The sequence below is a fragment of the Carassius carassius genome, chromosome 9, assembly GCF_963082965.1.
Source record: "Carassius carassius chromosome 9, fCarCar2.1, whole genome shotgun sequence".
NCBI classification, from domain to species: domain Eukaryota; kingdom Metazoa; phylum Chordata; class Actinopteri; order Cypriniformes; family Cyprinidae; genus Carassius; species Carassius carassius.
The window spans coordinates 14,063,407-14,082,522 of record NC_081763.1 but is presented as its reverse complement, the minus strand read 5'-3'; positions in this window follow the sequence as shown (position 1 = coordinate 14,082,522).

Sequence of the window (19,116 nt, the reverse complement as noted above, 5' to 3'; positions counted from 1 at the left end):
AGCACTGCAAGGGCCTCAGATTTAGGCCCTAGCCTGGCCCTGGCCCGAGATGCTCAAGCCCTAGCCCGGCCCATGTCCGACAGCTTATTAGAATTACTGTCTTTTTTTCCCCTTCTCCCAAAACAGCTTATACTACTGTTTCAGCTATTGAAATAGTTAAGTTTTGTGTGTAATAGTGAAGTGAAAAAAAATTTTTGATTTAGAAAAACATTTGGAGCATTTTTTGTCCATTAAATATAGCCTATAGCAGGGATAGGCAACTCCAGTCCTGGAGGGCCACTATCCTGCAAAGTTTAGCTTCAGCCCTCATAAAAACTCACCTGCCTGTATCTATCTAGTAATCCCAAAAACACTGATTGCCTTGTTCAGTTGTGTTTAATTAGGGTTGGAGCTAAACTCTGCAGGACAGTAGCCCTCCAGGACCGGAGATGCCTATCCCTGGCCTATAGCCTACACACTATATATATATATACAGTACAGACCAAAAGTTTGGAAACACCTTCTCATTCAAAGAGTTTTCTTTATTTTCGTGACTATGAAAATTGTAGAGTCACACTGAAGGCATCAAGGGCTATTTGACCAAGAAGGAGAGTGATGGGGTGCTGCGCCAGATGACCTGGCCTCCACAGTCACCGGACCTGAACCCAATCGAGATGGTTTAGGGGTGAGCTGGACCGCAGACAGAAGGCAGAAGGGCCAACAAGTGCTAAGCATCTCACAGGGAACTCCTTCAAGACTGTTGGAAGACCATTTCAGGTGACTACCTCTTGAAGCTCATCAAGAGAATGCCAAGAGTGTGCAAAGCAGTAATCAAAGCAAAAGGTGGCTACTTTGAAGAACCTAAAATATGACATATTTTCAGTTGTTTCACACTTTTTTGTTATGTATATAATTCCATATATAATTCCACATGTGTTCATTCATAGTTTTGATGCCTTCAGTGTGAATCTACAATTTTCATAGTCATGAAAATAAAGAAAACTCTTTGAATGAGAAGGTGTGTCCAACCTTTTGGTCTGTACTGTATATATATATATATATATATAACCCGAATTCCGGAAAAGTTGGGACGTTTTTTAAATTTTAATAAAATGAAAACTAAAAGACTTTCAAATCACATGAGCCAATATTTTATTCACAATAGAACATAGATAACATAGCAAATGTTTAAACTGAGAAAGTTTACAATTTTATGCACAAAATGAGCTCATTTCAATTTTGATTTCTGCTACAGGTCTCAAAATAGTTGGGACGGGGCATGTTTACCATGGTGTAGCATCTCCTTTTCTTTTCAAAACAGTTTGAAGACGTCTGGGCATTGAGGCTATGAGTTGCTGGAGTTTTGCTGTTGGAATTTGGTCCCATTCTTGCCTTATATAGATTTCCAGCTGCTGAAGAGTTCGTGGTCGTCTTTGACGTATTTTTCGTTTAATGATGCGCCAAATGTTCTCTATAGGTGAAAGATCTGGACTGCAGGCAGGCCAGGTTAGCACCCGGACTCTTCTACGACGAAGCCATGCTGTTGTTATAGCTGCAGTATGTGGTTTTGCATTGTCCTGCTGAAATAAACAAGGCCTTCCCTGAAATAGACGTTGTTTGGAGGGAAGCATATGTTGCTCTAAAACCTTTATATACCTTTCAGCATTCACAGAGCCTTCCAAAACATGCAAGCTGCCCATACCGTATGCACTTATGCACAGTGTTGGGGAGTAACTAGTTACATGTAACGGCGTTACCTAATTTAATTACAAAATAAATGTAACTGTAATCAGTTACAGTTACTAAAAAAAAGTGAGTAATTAAATTACAGTTACTTATGAAATTTTTAAAGATTACAAAGGGGATTACATATGAATATTTCACACATCCACATACAGATTTAAATGATTTCTTCTGAGACACACGGCCCTATAATTTCCGCGATGCAGAAACATAGTCTGGCTCGTATAATCCAGTCATAAAAACGGGATTGCTATTGCCTAACGCGGACAGAATATGCCACATTTTGGACAAATAAATCAAAAGTAGGTCAGTACACTTGAATCAAAGCATGGACTAGTGTCTATGAATATTAAGCCGCAAAAGACATCATGAATCCTGCAGGTTCTGCATGTCTGTGGAGAACAGGCGCGGACCGGCAATCGGGAGAACCAGGACAATTCCCGGTGGCCTGGCAGACGATTTTTCCCGCTATTATAATATTATTATTGTATAATTGCCTGCCGAATATACTGTACTAAAGCGATCATTTCCGAATCCGCCATTCGATAATTACATCTCTAATAATTCATGGATCGGTTAGTTGTGACTGGCAATGGTTGGGCACGCGCGCTCTCCGCGCCTCCGCCGAACGGTTTGGATCAGACTCAGAGTAATCAATGCAAGAGAGAGAGACCGGAGTGGAATGTAGCGTACAGCTGGAGCAGAGAAGCAAAACTACTTTTCAGGGTTTGCAGTGCAGGTCAGTTTCATCTGTAAAGATGCTATTGTAGTTTTGTATTTGTTCACTTAGTCAAGGAGCAACAGCACATTGATCACACTCACTCAAAATACTGCATAAACGACATCATTATTATCTATTGTAATGTTGCAGTAGTAATTAAGCTGAAAAATAATGAGATTTTATTATAGGTTTAGGGGAAGCTACCACAGACAACTACACAACCCTTACGAAAATTTATGTTTTAATATTTTGCTATAAATCCAGAGACAAAGGTTACTATTGCCACAAAGCACACAATACACCATGCCACAAATTAAAAATTATTTTACAAATTTATTTATTTAAAAACAAATACAAATGGTAATCCATTTGCAAATAAATAAAACAAGATTAATGTACTTTTATATAATAAAAGCATGGTAAATTTGTGTAAGGGAAAAACATGACTCATGAATTAGGATTTTTCTATAAATATATTGAAGTGATGCACTCATTTTGACATGTAGGCAATTTAGAAAGTATAGTTTTGTTAAATCTTGAGTATTAAAGTCATGAGAGAGATGGATAACAGGGCAAAATAAAGAGACTGAAAAGAAAAATGGAAGTGAAGGTGCAGTTCAGCAGAGAATTTTTAATTATTTTTTAATGTCCTCAAACTAAAGATTTAAACCTTTTTTATGTCAGGTCCATACAAAAAATAGTGTTGTCCATGAATTTGTTTGTATGAGTTAGAGATTTCCTGGTCTTAAATTTTTTCCCAGTCCACCCCTCATGGAAATTGATGCAGACTTGCGGTTTCATTTACTATACATAGGCCTACTGAAGCTCGGAGTGTTTTCAACCTCTGCCGTCTCGATATATTAGTACATGAACACATAGTCACAATCTCTATCATTAATCACTTCATGAGCATTTAACTTGTTTTGAGAAAACTATCATCATATACAAAGAGCAGCAATGTTTCAGGAGTTTAGTACACAGAATAGGAGGTATGCTTATTAGATAAACATATTTGAGTTGATGTATATGCTTTTATTTATTATTTTTTAATTAACTTTTTCTTTCCAAACTATTGTTAGAAGCAGTGTTTCCTGTAACTATGCAAAGATTTGGTTTAAAAAAAAGTTTCACTAAACAATTTCTTATGATTTTAAATTTGCATTGAACTTCAGATCAATCTTAAAGTAAAATGCAGAACTAAAGTCTGATTGTGTGGTGGATGTTCAAATTTGATCATCTTAATTCAAGTGATGAAGGATGGTGAAAGTCTGACAGTATTGAGCTCTACTTTAAGGTTAAACCTGCATAGTGTAAATGTTGACTAACGGTTGCAAATAAACATTTATTAGAGATTTTTAAAAGTAATCAAAAAGTAATCAAAAGTAATCAGTTACATTACTTAAATAAAGTAATTGAAAAAGTTACACTACTATTACATTTTAAATAGGGTAACTTGTAATCTGTAACCTATTACATTTCCAAAGTAACCTTCCCAACACTGCTTATGCACCCCCATACCATCAGAGATGCTGGCTTTTGAACTGAACGCTGATAACATGCTGGAAGGTCTCCCTCCTCTTTAGCCCGGAGGACACGGCGTCCGTGATTTCCAACAAGAATGTCAAATTTGGACTCGTCTGACCATAAAACACTATTCCACTTTGAAATAGTCCATTTTAAATGAGCCTTGGCCCACAGGACACGACGGCGCTTCTGGACCATGTTCACATATGGCTTCCTTTTTGCATGATAGAGCTTTAGTTGGCATCTGCTGATGGCACGGCGGATTGTGTTTACCGACAGTGGTTTCTGAAAGTATTCCTGGGCCCATTTAGTAATGTCATTGACACAATCATGCCGATGAGTGATGCAGTGTCGTCTGAGAGCCCGAAGACCACGGGCATCCAATAAAGGTCTCCGGCCTTGTCCCTTACGCACAGAGATTTCTCCAGTTTCTCTGAATCTTTTGATGATGTTCTGCACTGTAGATGATGAGATTTGCAAAGCCTTTGCAATTTGACGTTGAGGAACATTGTTTTTAAAGTTTTCCACAATTTTTCTACGCAGTCTTTCACAGATTGGAGAGGCTCTGCCCATCTTTACTTCTGAGAGACTCTGCTTCTCTAAGACAAAGCTTTTATAGTTAATCATGTTACAGACCTGATATCAATTAACTTAATTAATCACTAGATGTTCTCCCAGCTGAATCTTTTCAAAACTGCTTGCTTTTTTAGCCATTTGTTGCCCCCGTGCCAACTTTTTTGAGACCTGTAGCAGGCATTAAATTTTAAATGAGCTAATTAAGTGGATAAAAGTGTAAACTTCCTCAGTTTAAACATTTGCTACGTTATCTATGTTCTATTGTGAATAAAATATTGGCTCATGTGATTTGAAATTCCTTTAGTTTTCATTTTATTAAAATTTAAAAAACGTCCCAACTTTTCCGGAGTTCGGGTTGTATATATATTTGAAGTAACGACCAAGCGGCCAGCAACAGTGAGCCTACTGTATGTTTGATCAATTTAGCCTTCTCAAATCATCATGACTTGCCTAAAATAAAATCTACAGATATAAAACAGTTCAAGCATATAACAATTTTTTTACGTTAAACCTATATAAAGGTGCGCTATATCCAATAGTTTGTTTAGAGACACTCTGCAGGACATGGAGGTGCCAGCACGATCACTTGCATTTTTTTCAGTAGATGATGCCCTTTCTGCCATCTCATCTTTAAAAAAAGGAGTTAAAAATTAACCGAAACTCAGCGAATACACTTTCGAGCCGCAGCACAGTCTCATGTTGTTTCCACCAGTGCGTCAATTTTTTTCATCACTAACTGATAGATGTCTAAAATAGAAAAATAAGGAGAAGCCTAAAACATTCCCGAGGCCAAGCCCGTGTCTGAATTATGATGCGAAAATTGTCCCGAAGCCCGGCCCAAGGGGTGTAAAAAAGTCGGGGCCCATCGGGCCCGGGCTGAAATGCAGGGCTCTATTTGTGATATCTCAAATACTGACGAATGGGACAAGACCTGGCTGATGTTAAGGGGCTTGACACTTCCTGACCAGGTGCCCGAGTGGTGCCAATCACAACACACACTGGCCCATCTAACCAATCACAGCACATTTCATATTTCAGAAGACGGGCCTTCATTTAATACAGGAACTATTTGAGTCGTTCATGCAATACTGGGGATCAGTGATGCGCGGGTTGATCCAAAATGAGTGGGTGCCTGTGGTCACCCGTGGTTACGAGTCATCCAAAAATATTTTTTATGATATTCGGGTCGCGGTCGGTCGGGTCATTGGAAATAAAGATGCCAATAAAACCTTTGTAATATATATAGTACTAGACACAATTTTGAAATACATAGGCCTACACTTTGTTGGCTGAATAACTGTTTAACAAACAATACAACTAAAAATTAAACGTTAAACAGAAGTAATTTATGTGTTATTAACCAGTCTCTGTTGTTCTGTTTTCACCTTAACTGCGCTGTGTCGCACTGGTTCTCATGCCTGAGATAGAGTAGTGTTCAGCGGGGAACTGCTCATGCCTGAGGCCGCCCCAATGTTTTATTTTACTTTTTTTGTGGTCCAAGTTGTGGGCGGGTTAGTTGAAGACGTCGGTCGGGTGCGGGTTGTTTATACATTGACCCGCAAAATCACTGCTGGGGATAGAGGTGTAATAATGTATAATATGTGAAAAATAATGTGTGACAACCTTGTATGAGAGACTGTTCTAGTACACTCTCAAAACAAAATCAATGCTTTGTAAAATAGCATAATAGGACACCTTTAAAGAATAGTGTGTGAAGCAGTATACAATATGCAAAAAAAAAAATTCAGAGTAGTATGCTAAAGTGCTGTCACATTTCAAACACTGAACATTAAAGGTTTCATATGTATGTGATTTCTGTTTTTCCTTTTCTCTAATGTGTTATGTAGCTATTTGTGCAGAGATCTGCAGAGTTACAAAGCTCAAAGTCTCCCACAAAAGGATTTATTCTATCTTAAAGAGAAGGCTGATCCAGACCTGTCTAAAACGCCTCATTCAAATGCAGCCCCACATGTCTATATCAAAATGTGATAATATTTGCATAAAGCCACCCAAATGTTCATGCAAAGAAAGAAGGCATGGTTTCAGGAACCGCAGTAGTTGATGCAGCCATGTCAGGGAGATGCTGTGTGATTCTGTGTGAAAGCTTAAGCACTTTATTTGGCCTTCCAGAAGTAGATGGAAGGAAGAATCATTGGTTAAGATTTATTTACAACAGAACAGCACAACCCAGATGTTTGAATTTGTCCAACGCATTTTATGGATAAGAGTTAGTTTTGTGAACCTAGAGTAGCCTACAAAGCTGGCTGTGCAAAAGCTATTTCTAAAAAAAAAGTGGGTCAACCCCAGCTTTACTATAACAATCTGGCGCTTATTCTGTATCAGCTACTGTAAGTATGTTTTTTTTATAGTTGAAGTATTTGCAATTGAATGTTTAAATACGGAGTTTTGCGCTGTGAAGTTTATCGCGTTGTGTATGTGAGAGAGAGCGATAAAGTCACATCACAGTGGAGTCAGCTTTCTTAATCGCGGCTTGTGTACTGCAAACACATCACTGTCTGTCACACGATTCTGTTCCCCTTTCTAGCTTGAACTGATGGTAAAACTAAGGATATTATGTACTGTGTTTACATTTATGTTGAAAGTTGAAGCTCGGGATTATGGAAAGGGGCTTTACATTTCTGATTCGTGCTTGTGTTGTTCGGCCAATCACAATGAACTGGGGTCAGCTGGCAAATCAGAGCAGACTCTACTTGTCGAAAGGATGGGCTTTGTAGAAAACAACTAGTTTGAGAGAGGTGGCGCATAGAGGACCTACAATAATGCAGAGTATTTTTTAATCATTAAAGCATGTCAACATGTTCTGTTAAACCAAATACACAAAATAATGATCTTTAAAATAGCATCTTATAACCCCTTTAATTGTTATCTTACAAATAAATGTGCTAAACATTTTTTTTTTTACAAAGGCTTGTTAATAAGGCTTCATACTAGTAAACAATGCCTAACTCAAATCATTTCATTTACGGACTCCATATTCACTACATCACTGGGTCCCATCATACATGCACATGGTTTCTCAACCAAATAGCTCCAACAGTATGTGCATGGATTCTCAGGCTGCCTGGCGGATATCTCAACATGAATGAAAGCCCTTGTCATTTCTAGTCTGAACTACTGCAATGCTCTTCTGGCTGGACTTCCATCAAGCACAATCAAACCTCTACAAATTATTCAGAATGTGTCTTCAATGAGCCCAAAAGAGCCCATGTTACACCTCTCTTTATCTCCTTGCACTGGCTCTGGTTGCGGCTCGCATCAAGTTCAAGACATTGATGCTTTAATATAGAACAACCACAAGCTCAGCACCCGCCTTCCTCCACTCACTATTACAAATCTACATCTCCTCCAGAAGTCTGAGATCCACTAGTGAGTGAGGCCTCGTGATACCTTCACAGAGAGGATCAAAATCACTTTCCAGAACATTCTCGTTCACTGTTCCTGGCTGGTTGAATGATTTTCCCACCCCTATCTGGAATGCTGAATCCCTGACAATTTTCAAGCAAAATCTGAAAACTCATCTCTTTCGATGCAAATTGACATCATCCTAAATTAAAAATAAAAAAACGTCTTTCTATTTATTTATTCCTTCCCTTTCTAGCTCGTACTTATTGGTGTCTGTTTGCTTCTTTAAGAATAATTGCTTTATGTATTCCACAATTGTAAGTCGCTTTGGATAAAATTGTCTGCAAAATGACTAAGTGTAAATGTAACTTTACATATGGAAAAGAACTGAATTAACACTGAGCTGTCTTTGATCGACATTAAAAAGTTACATTAAGTGCAAATAATCATAAATTCTGTTAACACTAAAATAGCAGCATTTTCTTTGGCAACTTCTTTGTAAATAGTAATTAGGTGGCAGATATGACTTTTTTTTAAATTTAAGAATTACTTATTTAACATTCAGTAATGAAAAGTCATGGTTTACAGCAAAATGCAGACATCTTTTTCAGGCCTGCAGAAATGGGGACAGAGTCTTATACGAGCAGGCCAGGAACACACTGAATAAAGAGATTAGAGTGGCTACAAGGACCTATGCTAAGAAATTGGAAGATCTGTCCACTTCTAATAACTCAACTTCAGTGTGGAAAGGTCTGAGAGCCATCACAAACTACAAGACACCATCCCCCTGCACTGAGGTGAATCAACAACTTGCTAACAGCCTGAATGAGTTTTATTGTAGATTTTAAACCCCCCACACCCGTTCTGACCATCTCTCTACACAACTGCTAACACCTCCTGGAATCCCCCCCCCCCCCCCCCCCCGCACTTGAAATGAGTGAGGATGAGAACAAAAGAAAAAAAAGGCACCAGGCCCAGATGGTGTTATACCAGCCTGTCTGAAAACCTGTGCTGACCAGCTGGCCCGCATCTTTTCACATAGTTGTGTGAAATCCCTTCCTGCTTCAAAAGCTCCACCATCATCCCTGTTCCAAAAGACCCAAGATAACAGGACTTAACAGACCTGTGGCTCTAACGTCTGTCGTCATGAAGTCGTTTGAAAAACTGTTTCTGGCTTATCTGAAGGACATCACTGGACCCTTACTGGACACTCTGCAGTTTGCTTACCGAGCAAACAGGTCCATGGATGATGCAGTAAACAGAATGCGAGGATCCTGTTTGTGGACTTTAGTTCAGCTTTCAACACCATCATCCCAACAGCCCTCCAGACCAAACTAACTCAGCTCTCTGTTCCTAGCTCTATCTGTCAGTGGATCACCAGCTTTCTGACAGATAGGCAACAGCTAGTGAGACTGTGGAAATTCATGTCAAACAGCTGCTCCACCAACACTATTAGACAGAATCTGCGATTGCCACGTGTATCTTTCAGTGAAGCACGGTTCTGTGATCGGCAGTAATTCTCCATCTGAAGGCCAGAGGGTGCTTTCGCGCTGAAACTCCAGATACGAATCACAGAAGAAATTTACTTTTTGTTGAAGAAAATACAACCAGAGCCCGGCTACGGAGGGCCTTCCCACTCCCTATTAAGTCCTATTGTACCGAATTTTGGTTGCAGTACCACCAGAGTTCCACTGGGGGCGATCGCCATGAGTGCAAAATGAATGGGAGTCTATGGGGCTAGATGGCTAAATTTGTCCCTTTCACCCGACTGCCGTTGAGAAATCTCAGATCTGATTGTAGGTTTTGCAAGTTCAACATGGGTTATAGGTCGAAAGTTGAATGAACGAGTACTTATGTCTTTTTGATTTCTTACAGGTTGAGCTGTTGTTGCCCATAACACGCTAGCATTCTGCTAATGAATGCTGATTGGTCAGTGAAGGACTGATTACGACCAGAGATAACGCTTGATGGCATCAGAATCAGCGGGATCAGAATGTTAAGGCGGACTTTTTCAAAGTTTTTCTTTTCAACGCAGCAACTTTTGAGCTTTTTTTTGGTTGCTGGCACTTTTATCTGCCTATTGTTATGTATGTACTGTGAAATTTACACGGAAAATAAATTGAATTTGAGTACTTATATGGTATAGTATAGTATTGCCACCTTAAAAAAACACAAACAAATGTCACGCTCAATAGTGCTAAATATCAATAAAAATTGAAAAAGGAAAAAAATGCCTCGCAGGTGTGCAATGTTCTAATAGTGGGCAAGGGTTGTCCTATTTCTCATTTCCCAAGGATGAAAAAAGGTAACCCATGTGGACTGCATTAATTGTCAAAGCCTACCTGAATTTATGGTGGTTCACGTAGGAGGGAAAGTTGGCCAAATGCCAAGTTGGCTAATGTCCAAAATCGGCCAGGTTGCGCGGGCTACCACAGATCCTAAGGATACGTGTTGTTGGGAGGGGGACTCTTCCCTTACTCGATTGCTACATACAAATTCTATGTATAATTAATTTTTCAACGGCTCTGGAAAGCACCATAGACATTCTCTGAAAGCACCAAAGTGACTGAAGGATTGCCGTAAAGCAGTATCTCTGGTCGTAAGATGTGTATGACGTCATTGACATTTTAAAAGACTTTTCAAAGCAAATAAGTGACAAACAAATTTAACAGCCAGTGATAATTGGGAAAGTGTCATTTATTTGCATCTCCTTTCGAATACAACATTCAAATTACTAGACAAAAAATTATATCCTGAGAAAAGTGGATTTTGAGGGGTATACCACCATTGACCTCCATTCATTCTGCACTCGTCCTGTGAGCGCCCTCATATGGAATCAGAGTGGAACTGCAACCAGTTCAGAAGCCGGAAGTGTAGTGAGAGTGAAACTTCTCGCCATATTAGACATCCTCTGCACATACAACTAAAACCAGCCTATGCTAATTGGTTGCTTTGGGTGGTCTCCCAAGCTGGTTTTTGAGTGGTTTTGGCTACTGTCAAGCTGGTCTTAGCTGGTTTTTAGCTGTTTTTGTTTTACTGAATCAACTCCTTTTTGCTGGTTTTACTATAGAAAAATGCTAACAACATGCTTGTAACTTGTTAATCAGACTAGAAACATGCTTTTAACATGGTTTTAAAGTGGTTTTGGCCACTGTCATGTTGGTCTTAGCTGGTATTTAGCTGTTTTTTTTCACTAAATCAACTGGTTTTAGTTGTCTTTAGCTGGATTATCATAGAAACATGCTGGAAACATGCTAGTAACTTGCTAATCATGCTATCAACATGATAATTACTTTGCTAATCATGTTAATGACATGCTAGTGTCACGACTACCTGGCTCACAGTAGCAATGACATAGGAAAGACCACAAAGCGTGTTATGTTAAATCCAAAATAATTTATTAAAACATTAAATTATAAAATGAAATCATAATTTGAATCAATAAATGTAAGTCAGTAAATGAGAAACAAAAGATAACTAATCAAAAGTGTAGTGCAGATCAGTAAAGTGTAAACTATGTGTAATGCAAAAAGCAAAAAGGAGTATGATGGTGCTGCCACCAGCCTTGGAGGCCAGAGCAGAGACGCGCAGCCCAGAGCAGAGAAAGAACAACTGGCAGGAGATGCTTTTAAACAGTCCTGTCAATCAGCTACTGTCAGATTGACCGAAAACAGACAGCTCCCCCTTAAGATTGGGGGGAGAGAGACGGCCCACACATTTTCTGACCATGGTGGAGTGAGCACACCCAGCACAGCAAAGCCGGCGTGACACTAGTCACTTGGTAGTCATGCTAGCAACATGCTAGTCACTTGCTAATCATGTTATCAACATGCCAGTAACTTTTTAATCATGCTAGCAACATGCTTTTCACTTGCTAATCATGCTAATGGCATGCTAGTCACTTGTTAATCATGTTAATGACATGCTAGTCACTTGCTAGTCATGTTAATCACTTGCTAATCACAATCACGTCAACTATTGAAAACTTGCTAGCAACATGCTAGTCACTTTCTAATCAAGTTGGAAACACGTTAACAACATGATAATAACTTGCTAATCATGCTACCAAAATTATACAATTTCTTATCTATTTATCTATCTGTCTATTTATCTATTTATTTTTCTAATAGTTTGTACTGCCTTCAAACTTTTAAAACTACTTTAAATTAGTTCAAACTGAAAACACTCAAACTTTAAGCATTTAAAACTACTTCAAAATTTCTGGCTAGGCTTTTTAAAGTTTGTCTGCAAACTTTACTGTCTAGTTTCATTTAACTTCCTACCATATCAGAGAGAAAATTAGCCTAGTAGAACATTGGTCTGCGAGCCGTGGGTCTTCATCCAGACAACTCTGCTGATATTTTCTGCATAATGATGCATTTAAACGTTAATGACCAAACAAATGTTTATAAAAGTTCATGTTGTTTTTGCAGATGAAATATAGCAACATTAAATAAATATTGATTGAATGTTGATTTTTAATAAACCCTTTATCTAAGCCTCTATACTTATACGTCAGTCGTGCACATCCACTGTTTGTATTTTACAAATTTTTTACGGTTTTTATTTGTATTCATAGTTCTGAACAGAATCCTTCAGCACAGTGGACTGTGGGCAATATTACATATTAGAGTGTGCATGGATCCACACTTCTAAACTAAAAAATAGTAGACTATTGGTGACTTTTGACACATTTGTCAGCAGAGTTTTGTCTGACATCTGGACATGCCTAGTAGTTAACCTCATGATACCGTGTTTTTAATCATAAAATTATGGCAAATAACTGTTGTAGTGCTGCAAAACTATTAACTTTTTACCACAACAATCAGTGAGAGAATTGCACAATCTATAGTCATTACTTTTATTAAAAACTGCAACCTAAAAAAATATATATTTTTGACACGAAAATTGTGATATTTTTCTATTAATCTATTAGACTCCATTTACATTGCTTGAACAGGTATTTTATGGGAAATTATATTTTTCTCCCATTCGAAAACGAACTCGGATTTTATGAGGGATTTATTATTTATATCACTCCTGAAACTTTGCTGCTTTTACAGGGTATGGCCTTTAGCAGCATGAAAAACAATACATTTATTCAGATTCTGAATGGATTATATTCAGCCTAAAAATATAGCCCTTCCTTTATGATCACTAAAAGTTTCACTATTTGAGGCTTAGTGTATGCCATCATGCATCGTGTTCTGAAAATAAATCGTTAGACTTTATGAGCAGATCTCGTGAAAGGTCACGAAAACCTTTCCAATGTATGTGAAATATTAATAATAATCAGATATTACATATAATTTGGTAGACAAATAGTGTTTTTATGTTTTATTGGTACAAAGATGAGTAGTCTGGATATTTAGTACAACATTTGCAACTGATTTTTATCACTGAATTAGAAGCACCACAAATTAAAAGTATGTCATGTCATAGGAATTACTGAAAAGACATTTCGAAGTTGATTTTAAAATGCAAAGTACTTGAAATTAAAATAAAGCTATGTAAACACATTTTTACAACACTTTAAGTGTGTCCCATCAGGTAATAAAAAGTTTGACACACACTTGTGGTCTTCATGCTCACTTAAACACTTGGGCCAAATACAGGAAATACGTCACTGAAGTAGTCAAGTGATCAAGTGCAAAGACCGCAAGTGTGGGTATTTGGACAACGCGGTTTTCTCTTGTTTGGTGGGTGTGTCAAAAATGTCAGCCCAATCAGCAGCAACCTGTAAACCACACGGTATTAAAAAAAAGGGAGCTGTACAATGTAATTATCATCAAAATAATTTCACAAGTTGAAGTATATTGTTTGCACATGTTTATTTTACATTAAAGGCAAAATAAGCACAAGAATAGATCTAGAACTTCCTTAAGTCTGTCTAAATATCATTTAGTAACTGCAATGTCTTCTGGTCCATATCCTTTCCTTAGGAAGATGTGCTAGACAATGATTAATAATGTAACATAAAAATACTACACATATTTATATATTTTATTTTTGTATTGTGCAGTAACACTTTCATACACTTTTCTATAGGCTACTCCTCTGATCATATAATGATAAATATTGAAATAACATAGGACAACAACAGTGGTCTGCAATATTACTGATGGGAAGTTCGGATAATTTTACAGACTCAGACATTTTGAGTTTTGTTCAGCAAAATTAACAAATCTTTTTTTGAGTCATTTAAAATATTACGTGTTACTTCCCTAACATGTCTACTAGTACTTACACAAACAGACAATAAAAAACTATAATGATTTTATAAACAGAAAAGATTAATTCATTGTTTACCTGGGTCTTCAGTTTGATTAGTTCATCTCACCTCTTATCTGACAAGTCCTTGGGTTTGAGTCGTTCCTTCATCACGTGAGAGCCCCATAATCTTTGACCATACACTGTATAAAAGGCGTTACCCTGGCAACAAATCTGTGTGTATATTCTTTTTTATTATTATTATTTCGTCTTTATGATTTTAAGTTTACTGCCTTAATGTTTGTATTATTTAATAAAAAAAAGACTGTTTAAAGATTTTAACCTATCGTTCATTCCAGACTGGGAAAAATTGGTGGCTGGTATCCTACACTACACTCAAACGGAGATAGGCCCGTAGCTGATATTGTTAATGTATTGTGGGCGTACTCCACCATTGACAGTTGTTGGCTCCAGGAGGAAGGATTCTTGGAGACCAAACATCGCAACACCCTTTCCAAATCTTGGTTGGCTCTCTCGGTTTGACCATTGCTCTGGGGATGAAACCCTGAGGACAGACTTACAGTCGCTCCCAGTAATCTACAAAATTCACGCCAAAATGTGGACACAAATTGGGGTCCTCTGTCGGAGACCACGTCTGTCAGGAGGCCATGTAAACGAAAGACGTGATCTACGATGGTCAACGCTGTCTCCTTGGCTGAGGGTAATTTGGGCAAGGGAATAAAGTGGGTCGCCTTCGAGAACCGGTCCACCACGGTCAAAACAACCGTGTTGCCCTGGGAGGGCGGGAGGGCAGTAATAAAATCTAGTGCGATATGGGACCAGGGTCTCGAAGGGAATGGCAGCGGTTGAAGTAACCCATCAGGGGGTCGATTGGAAGTCTTACCAGTGGCGCAAACCGAGCAAGCCAAAACAAAACTGTGAATGTTGCGAGCCATAAGTGGCCTCCAGAATCGTTGCTTGACCAAAAATTTAGTACGGTTAACTCCTGGATGACAAGCCACATTAGAGCAATGCCCCCACTGAATGACATTGGACCGTAATCCCTCCGGCACAAATAATCGATTCGGTGGGCACCCGGTCAGAGGCGTTACCCCTTCTAAGGCCGTCTTGTCCTTCGATTTGACCTCCCATGTGAGTGTGGAGACCACTAATGTCTCAGGTAAAATACACTCGGTAGTAGACGGGCGTTCGGAACAGTCACAAATGCGCGACAAAGAATCGGGTTTGATGTTCTTGGAACCCGGGCGGTACGAGAGAGTAAAATCAAAACGTCCGAAAAAAAGTGCCCACCGAGCCTGCCTGGAGTTCAGCCTTTTGGCAGTACTAATGTATTCTAATTCTTGTGGTCGGTCCATACTATAAAAGGAACCCGCGAGCCTTCTAACCAGTGGCGCCATTCCTCCAATGCCATCTTGACTGCCAACAATTCTCAGTTACCAATATCATAATTGCGTTCGGCAGGGGATGATCGATATGAAAAAAAAACAGCGCACGGGTGCATCTTGTCGTCTGAGGGAGAACGTTGGGACAACACCGCACCTACCCCCACCTCCGACGCGTCAACCTCCACCACAAACTGACGTGATGGATCAGGGGTGATTAGGATAGGGGCTGAAACGAAGCAGCTCTTCAGTTTGGCAAACACAGCCTCGGGTGTGTCTGACCACCTGAACGTAGTTTTGGGGGAGGTCAAGGCGGTCAGAGGTGGGGCTAGTTGACTGAAGTTGGAAATAAAACGCCGGTAGAAGTTGGCGAACCCCAGAAACCTTTGTAGGGTCTGACGGGAATCTGGACTTGGCCACTCTTCCACAGCCTTAACCTTCTCGGGATCCATGCGTATTCCCTCAGTCGACACGATATACCCAAGAAACAGAACAGACTGTGCATGAAAAGCACATTTCTCCGCCTTGACAAAAAGCCCATTCTCTAGCAACCTCTGAAGCACTCGTCGAACGTGCTGCACGTGTTCCTGGAGAGAAGAGGAAAAAATCAATATGTCGTCCAGGTAGACATATATGAATTGATCGATCATATCTCGCAGCACGTCGTTGACGAATGCCTGGAAGACCGCTGGGGAGTTGGACAGCCCAAAGGGCATGACCAAGTATTTAAAGTGCCCCCTGGGAGTGTTAAAAGCGGTCTTCCATTCATCCCCCTCCCTGATATGGACCAAATGATAAGCATTACATAAGTCTGATTTCATGAAGATCGACGCTCCCTGCAACCTCTCGAAGGCTGAAGACATCAACGGCAAAGGGTAAGTATTCTTTACCGTGATGTTGTTCAGTCCCTGGTAATCAATACAAGGTCGCAGCGATCCGTCTTTCTTCCCCACAAAAAAGAACCCTGCCCCCATTGGAGAAGAGGAAGGGCGGATGAACTTCGAAGATAGAGAATCAGAAATATATTTCTCCATAGCTTCCCTTTCTGGGACAGAAAGTGAATATAATTTGCCTTTAGGCGGAGACTTACCTGACAGTAAATCTATGGCACAGTCATAGGGACGATGCGGAGGGAGAGAAGCAGCATGAGACTTACTGAACACTTCCTTCAGGTGGAGGTACTCTGTGGGCACGTTAGACAAATCCACTGCTTCCTCCTAAAACACAGACATAGAAACAGACGGACAAGCAGAAACTAGACAAGACTCATGACACTTGTTACTCCAGGCCATAATGGAATGCAATTGCCAGGCTATTTTGGGGTTGTGACGGAGGAGCCAGGGATGACCAAGTACTATGGGTGCAAGGGGAGAGTCAAGGATGTAGAATGAGATGATTTCTGAGTGGTTGCCTGATGTGATGAGGGTAATGTCTTCAGTGATGTGTGAGATGACCAGCAGTCTCTGTCCATTGAGGGCGTGAACCATGATCTGGTAAGTGAGGGGTCTGAGTGGAATTTGAAGTCTGTGTGCGAGTGCATAGTCCATGAAATTACCTTCAGCCCCGGAGTCCAGAAGTGCTTGACAGTCGTGAAGTCGTGCTGACCATCTTAGTCTTACCGGGAGGAGCGTAGATGTTGATGAGGTCTTCTCGGCGGAGATCCCACCAGATAGTAGCCTCATACTTACTACCGGGCTTGGCCTTTTACCGGACAGATGTAGGCGTGATGACCGGTCCCCCCGCAGTAGAGGCACAGACCCATGGACCTCCGCCTCTCCTTTTCCTCCCGGGAAAGCTGAGCTCGCCCTACCTGCATGGGCTCGTGATCGTAGGAGGGGCTGGCCGCGTCCCCACCGCTGACTCGAACATCCGTATGGGCTTTCGGTGTGGGATTGGGTAGGTTACATCGTTCTACTCGTGTTAGTCGTGCATCTACCCTCAGTGCCAGCTCAATGAGCCCATTGAGTGAGGTCGGAAGGTCCAGGGCGTAGATCTCCTTCTGGACGCGGTCTGCCAGCCCATGCAGGAACATGTCCCACTGCGCCTCCTCGTTCCATTGACACTCCACCGCCAGGGTGCGGAACTCGATAGAAAAGACTGAAACTGATCTCTCTCCTTGACGTAATTCGGCTAGCTTCCTAGCCGCCTCTCTTCCGGCGACGGCTCGATCAAAGACCCGCTTCATCTCAGCGGAGAGTGTCTGGAACAAGGCGCAGCATGGATCTTGATTCTCCCACACCGCCGTTCCCCATAATGCCGCCCTCCCAGTGAGCAGTGTCAACACAAATGCCACCTTGGCTTGTTCGTTGGAGAAGGTCCTGGGTTGAAGAGAGAAGTGCATATCGCATCGTGTTAAGAAAGCTCTACAGAAATTCGGCTCACCCGAGTAGGTTTCCGGAATAGGAAGGTGTGGTTCTGGCTGGGAGGCGGTCTCCGATGGTGTGGGCGGAACGGGCGGTGTGAGCGGCGCAGTGGGGGCTCGCAGAAGCTGTAATTGCTGGTTGAGCTCGGACACCTGCGCCACCAAAACCTGAACAGCGCGACCAGTGTCGTTAAGATTCCGTTCCTGGGAGTCCATCCTTCGAGCACTGGCGCTGAGAAACTCTTCCAACGACGATGATGGGTTACTCGCTGCTTCCATGGGTGGTCAGATCATTCTGTCACGTTCGAATTAAGGACAGGAAGCAGTTGCAAGTAAATGATGTTTATTAGAGAAGTATTGCCAGGCTGGGTTGATGGTGGGTGACGCAGGGACCTCGATGGTAGCACAGGCTGGTGAGGAGGTGATTGAGTGCGCAGGTGGGTGAAGGTGAGGGATCCGTATGATGACTGGTAATTCCAATAGCGACCAAACAGGAACAAGACACAAACTTAGCTGAGCAGATGGAACACAGACAAGAATCACGGAGGACCTCAAACAACGATCTGACAAACAATAGACGAAAGACAGGGCATTAAGTAGGCTTGTGGAATGAGCTGCAGCTACAGGTAACACCCACATGAAACAATCAACATGACGTAACATGAGACGAGCAGGAAACGGTGCATTCATGAACCGTGACACAGACTGCATATGTTAAAGCTTATGGGTCTGTCAGATGATAATTGAATGACTCGAAGAACCCGAAGACTCATGAGATGAACTAATCAGTTCTCTTTCCGGCTCAAGACTGCATTGACTGAAACATAATTTTGCGCATCACTAATAATGATAAGTCTCAAGGAGGTAAGAAGTGGATTATCCTTCACCTGTTCTCTTTTATTCTGGACGGCAAGGACATGCAGTGACTGTAACATCTAACGTATTTTGCAGTGTTAAACACGTATTTATAACGATTCATCAGGCAAGATTGGCCTTCTCAGCTGCCATATTTGCAACTCTTGCATCATCAAAACAGGGTGTTCAACACACCACCGTTTCTGTTTAAAAATTGTCTGGGCTGAACGCAGCCCTGACTCATTTGAACACAATGGCCAATCACAGGTGTTCAGGAACCAACAGATCAGTCTTTACCAAATCCGATTCGCCAATATCCTCTTATCACATTTTCAATTTTGGCTACTTTTCGCTGTGTGAGAAAATGGATTGTGTGGCAT